Genomic DNA, 7,271 nt, shown 5'->3' on the forward strand with positions numbered 1-7,271 from the left:
CCTATCATATAATTTTTGATATAAAGACTTTAAAGAATTATATCAAGTTGCCAAATACCTCGTCATCAATTTAGTGACGCATATGATATTGTCCCTATCGTATAATTTTTGATATAAAGACTTTAAAGAATTCTATCACGTTGCCAAATACCTCGTCATCAATTTAGTGACGCATATGATATTGTCCCTATCATATAATTAATATAAAGACTTTAATGAATTGTGTCAAGTTGCCAAACACCTCGTTAGTGACGCATATGATATTGTAAAGTCAAGTTGCCAAATACCTCGTCATCAATTTAGTGACGCATATGATATTGTCCCTATCATATAATTAATATAAAGACTTTAATGAATTGTGTCAAGTTGCCAAACACCTCGTCATCAATTTAGTGACGCATATGATATTGTCCCTATCATATAATTTTTGATATAAAAACTTTAAAGAATTGTATCAAGTTGCCAAATACCTCGTCATCAATTTAGTGACGCATATGATATTGTCCCTATCATATAATTAATATAAGACTTTAATGAATTGTGTCAAGTTGCCAAACACCTCGTCATCAATTTAGTGACGCATATGATATTGTCCCTATCATATAATTTTTGATATAAAGACTTTAAAAGAATTATATCAAGTTGCCAAATACCTCGTCATCAATTTAGTGACGCATATGATATTGTCTCTATCATATAATTAATATAAAGACTTTAATGAATTGTGTCAAGTTGCCAAACACCTCGTCATCAATTTAGTGACGCATATGATATTGTCCCTATCATATAATTTTTGATATAAAAACTTTAAAGAATTGTATCAAGTTGCCAAATACCTCGTCATCAATTTAGTGACGCATATGATATTGTCCCTATCATATAATTAATATAAAGACTTTAATGAATTGTGTCAAGTTGCCAAACACCTCGTCATCAATTTAGTGACATATGATATTGTCCCTATCATATAATTTTGATATAAAAACTTTAAAGAATTGTATCAAGTTGCCAAATACCTCGTCATCTTTAGTGACGCATATGATATTGTCCCTATCATATAATTAATATAAAGACTTTAATGAATTGTGTCAAGTTGCCAAACACCTCGTCATCAATTTAGTGACGCATATGATATTGTCCCTATCATATAATTTTGATATAAAGACTTTAAAGAATTATATCAAGTTGCCAAATACCTCGTCATCAATTTAGTGACGCATATGATATTGTCTCTATCATATAATTAATATAAAGACTTTAATGAATTGTGTCAAGTTGCCAAACACCTCGTCATCAATTTAGTGACGCATATGATATTGTCCCTATCATATAATTTTTGATATAAAGACTTTAAAGAATTCTATCAAGTTGCCAAATACCTCGTCATCAATTTAGTGACGCATATGATATTGTCTCTATCATATAATTAATATAAAGACTTTAATGATTTGTGTCACGTTGCCAAACACCTCGTCATCAATTTAGTGACGCATATGATATTGTCCCTATCATATAATTAATATAAAGACTTTTTAAAGAATTGTATCAAGTTGCCAAACACCTCGTCATCAACTACTATATTATGGTTGCGCCGACCTCTCATATTGTATTCTCTTATGTCTTCATAGGATTTTGGCAATTATACGAGTAAATTAAATAATATACATATGAAAATGATTAATTATTATATGTATAAGGGAAAAAATGCTGAAATATTCCCATATTATCTTAGTATTATAGAGGAAAGACCGTTGCCGACCTCTGATATTGTTCAAAACTTATGTATTTATATGATTTTGGCAATTATATGAAAATTAAATAATATACATATAAAATGATTAAATATTATATGTATAAATGTATAAGGAAAAAATGATGAAATATTCCCACATTATCTTAGTATTATAGAGGAAAGACCGTTGCTGACCTCTGATATTGTTCAAAACTTATGTATTTATATGATTTTGGCAATAATATGAGTAAATTAAATAATATACATATGAAAATGATTAATTATTATATGTATAAATGTATAAGGGAAAAAATGCTGAAAATATTCCCATATTATCTTAGTATTATAGAGGAAAGACCGTTGCTGACCTCTGATATTGTTCAAAACTTATGTATTTATATGATTTTGGCAATTATATGAGTAAATTAAATAATATACATATGAAAATTATTAATTATTATATGTATAGGGGAAAAAATGCTGAAATATTCCCACATTCTCTTAGTATTATAGAGAAAAGCCATTATAGTGAGAGGGTATAGTAGTGTAAACGACCGGAATTACGACAGAGGGTTCAAAAACTACTATAGGTAGGCAGTGGTTGCCGACCTCTCATATTGTTCAAAACTTATGTATTCATATGATTTTGGCAATTATATGAGTAAATTAAAAATATACATATGAAAATTATTAATTATTATATGTATAGGGGAAAAAATGCTGAAATATTCCCACATTCTCTTAGTATATAGAGAAAAGCCATTATAGTGAGAGGGTATAGTAGTGTAAACGACCGGAATTACGACAGAGGGTTCAAAAACTACTATAGGTAGGCAGTGGTTGCCGACCTCTCATATTGTTCAAAACTTATGTATTCATATGATTTTGGCAATTATATGAGTAAATTAAATAATATACATATGAAAATTATTAATTATTATATGTATAAGGGAAAAAATGCTGAAAATATCCCACATTCTCTTAGTATAATAGAGAAAAGCCATTATAGTGAGAGGGTATAGTAGTGTAAACGACCGGAATTACGACAGAGGGTTCAAAAACTACTATAGGTAGGCAGTGGTTGCCGACCTCTCATATTGTTCAAAACATTCATATGATTTTGGCAATAATATGAGTAAATTAAATAATATACATATGAAAATGATTAATTATTATATGTAAAGGGAAAAAATTCTGAAAATATCCCACATTCTCTTAGTATTATAGAGAAAAGCCATTAAGTGAGAGGGTATAGTAGTGTAAACGACCGGAATTACGACAGAGGGTTCAAAAACTACTATAGGTAGGCAGTGGTTGCCGACCTCTCATATGTTCAAAACTTATGTATTCATATGATTTTGGCAATAATATGAGTAAATAAATAATATACATATGAAATGATTAATTATTATATGTATAAGGGAAAAAATGCTGAAAATATCCCACATTCTCTTAGTATTATAGAGAAAAGCCATTATAGTGAGAGGGTATAGTGTGTAAACGACCGGAATTACGACAGAGGGTTCAAAAACTACTATAGGTAGGCATGGTTCGACCTCTCATATTGTTCAAAACTTATGTATTCATATGATTTTGGCAATAATATGAGTAAATTAAATAATATACATATGAAAATGATTAATTATTATATGTATAAGGGAAAAAATGCTGAAAATATCCCACATTCTTAGTATTATAGAGAAAAGCCATTATAGTGAGAGGGTATAGTAGTGTAAACGACCGGAATTACGACAGAGGGTTCAAAAACTACTATAGGTAGGCAGTGGTTGCCGACCTTCATATTGTTCAAAACTTATGTATTCATATGATTTTGGCAATAATATGAGTAAATTAAATAATATACATATGAAAATGATTAATTATTATATGTATAAGGGAAAAAATAATCATATATATATGAATAATGGAAAAAAATGAAATGTTCCTATAATCTCTTAATATATAGAGAATAGCCCGTATGTTGGGTGGCAAACGGAATTGAAAATACCCGCTTGAGGACAGCGGTTCAAAAACTACTATAGGTAGGCAGTGGTTGCCGACCTCCCGCATTATTCGAAATATTTATTTCGGATTATGTTTATATTGGTTACATACAATAAAGTATATTATATCCGTACAAATTTGTTTCTCAGTTCTATAGAACACGGGACTTGGCTCCGCGGATAATAGGAATATACGCTTTATAGATAATATCGTTGAAACAAAAGTCAAGTTCTATTATATATAGAATAACAAATCGTTTCCATATATTATCGTTAATTTTTGGAGGCAGGCAAATATTAATTTATTACCTGCCGTATAGTTGGATATTATATCGTTACGGTATAATACAAATATGGATTCTTATGAAAGAAATATAAAATTATATATTAAATGTGGAAATATTATCATATGCGCTTGGTTTATGTTATATATTACCAAGATATATATAAAAGAGATAAATTTTAAATTTATCTTCAAAATGCAAATGATTTAACTTAATATTATATTGGTTAAACAAAAATTGTACATGTGTGGATACAATAATATGTATTGGAAATAAAATGATATTTTATAATGAAATATGTATGTATAAAAAGATAAAATTATAGAAATATATATATACAATAATTAGATGAAATTCTTGTTATATTGGTAAACAAGTAAAATTAAAAATGAAAATATGGATACGAATGCTATATAAAAATGGCGTAATCGAATGGATTTTTTACTATATATTTAAAATTTTACCCAAAGGCGAAATATTGAATTTATTCAATATAATAAAATCATGGAATTATATAAAGTGAAAAATCTATATATCTATATATCTATTATATTGCTTATTCGATTCAAAATATATGAATGGAATATGAAGGAAAAACATTATTCTGGTTGATCCTGCCAGTAGTTATATGCTTGTCTCAAAGATTAAGCCATGCATGTCTAAGTACACACGAATTAAAAGTGAAACCGCAAAAGGCTCATTATATCAGTTATGGTTCCTTAGATCGTTAACAGTTACTTGGATAACTGTGGTAATTCTAGAGCTAATACATGCAATTAAAACATGAACCTTATGGGACATGTGCTTTTATTAGGCTAAAACCAAGCGATCGCAAGATCGTTATATTGGTTGAACTCTAGATAACATGCAGATCGTATGGTCTGTACGACGACAGATCTTTCAAATGTCTGCCCTATCAACTTTTGATGGTAGTATCTAGGACTACCATGGTTGCAACGGGTAACGGGGAATCAGGGTTCGATTCCGGAGAGGGAGCCTGAGAAACGGCTACCACATCTAAGGAAGGCAGCAGGCGCGTAAATTACCCACTCCCAGCTCGGGAGGTAGTGACGAAAAATAACAATACAGGACTCATATCCGAGGCCCTGTAATTGGAATGAGTACACTTTAAATCTTTAACAAGGACCAATTGGAGGGCAAGTCTGGTGCCAGCAGCCGCGGTAATTCCAGCTCCAATAGCGTATATAAAGTTGTTGCGGTTAAAACGTTCGTAGTTGAACTTGTGCTTCATACGGGTAGTACAACTTACAATTGTGGTTAGTACTATACCTTTATGTATGTAAGCGTATTACCGGTGGAGTTCTTATATGTGATTAAATACTTGTATTTTTCATATGTTCCTCCTATTAAAAACCTGCACTAGTGCTCTTAAACGAGTGTTATTGTGGGCCGGTATATTACTTTGAACAAATTAGAGTGCTTAAAGCAGGCTTCAAATGCCTGAATATTCTGTGCATGGATAAGAAATAAGACCTCTGTTCTGCTTTCATTGGTTTTCAGATCAAGAGGTAATGATAATAGAACAGTTTGGGGGCATTAGTATTACGACGCGAGAGGTGAAATTCTGGACCGTCGTAAGACTAACTTAAGCGAAAGCATTTGCCAAAGATGTTTTCATTAATCAAGAACGAAAGTTAAGGTTCGAAGGCGATCAGATACCGCCCTAGTTCTAACCATAAACGATGCCAGCTAGCAATTGGGTGTAGCTACTTTTATGGCTCTCTCAGTCGCTTCCCGGGAAACCAAAGCTTTTGGGCTCCGGGGGAAGTAGGTGCAAAGCTGAAACTTAAAGGAATTGACGGAAGGCACCACCAGAGTGGAGCCTGCGGCTTAATTTGACTCAACACGGGAAAACTTACCAGGTCCGAACATAAGTGTGTAGACAGATTGATAGCTCTTTCTCGAATCTATGGGTGGTGGTGCATGGCCGTTCTTAGTTCGTGGAGTGATTTGTCTGGTTAATTCCGATAACGAACGAGACTCAAATATATTAAATAGATATCTTCAGGATTATGGTGCTGAAGCTATGTAGCCTTCATTCATGTGGCAGTAAAATGTTTATTGTGTTTGAATGTGTTTATGTAAGTGGAGCCGTACTGTTGGTTTGTCCCATTATAAGGACACTAGCTTCTTAAATGGACAAATTGCGTCTAGCAATAATGAGATTGAGCAATAACAGGTCTGTGATGCCCTTAGATGTCCTGGGCTGCACGCGCGCTACAATGAAAGTATCAACGTGTATTTCCTAGACCGAGAGGTCCGGGTAAACCGCTGAACCACTTTCATGCTTGGGATTGTGAACTGAAACTGTTCACATGAACTTGGAATTCCCAGTAAGTGTGAGTCATTAACTCGCATTGATTACGTCCCTGCCCTTTGTACACACCGCCCGTCGCTACTACCGATTGAATTATTTAGTGAGGTCTCCGGACGTGATCACTGTGACGCCTTGCGTGTTACGGTTGTTTCGCAAAAGTTGACCGAACTTGATTATTTAGAGGAAGTAAAAGTCGTAACAAGGTTTCCGTAGGTGAACCTGCGGAAGGATCATTATTGTATAATATCCTTATCGTTAATAAACATTTGTTATAATACAAATAAATACAATTACCAAAATAAAAATATTACAAAATGATTCCACGGAATCAAAAGTTAAAGTCAAAATAAAATGAAGATGGCTTTTATTTATATGTGGGGCTTGGCAACCTCATAAAAAGACTTTAACATTATTAATGTTGTTGTGCGTATTTGTGGCAGTACCTACTACAACAATGGCGTTTCCTATAAAAACAAATTCTCGAAAATGGAAATCGAAGAAACTGAACAAAATTTGAAAGTAGAAGTCGAATTAAAATTAAAATAATTTGAATGTGTATTCAAAATAAGTGTGTGTGTATATGGACCATAATATACACGCGTTGCGAATATGTATTGTTCATCTATGTTATGAGCATACGTTGGCTAATGCAACAACCTAAAATATACAATGTTTGTACCTGTCATCCATCAGGTTAATGTTTTATATAAATTTTGCAGTATGTGTCACCCAAAATAGCAAACCATAACCAGATTTTATGATACATAATGCTTATATGAAACTAAGACATATCGCAACATTTATTTTAGGTATAAAAATAAATTTATTGAAGGAATTGATATATGCCAGTAAAATGGTGTATTTTTAATTTCTTCAATAAAAACAATATGATATTATATAAAAATGAATTATAA

Source organism: Drosophila mauritiana, unplaced genomic scaffold (assembly GCF_004382145.1).
Source record: "Drosophila mauritiana strain mau12 unplaced genomic scaffold, ASM438214v1 U_168, whole genome shotgun sequence".
NCBI lineage: Eukaryota > Metazoa > Arthropoda > Insecta > Diptera > Drosophilidae > Drosophila > Drosophila mauritiana.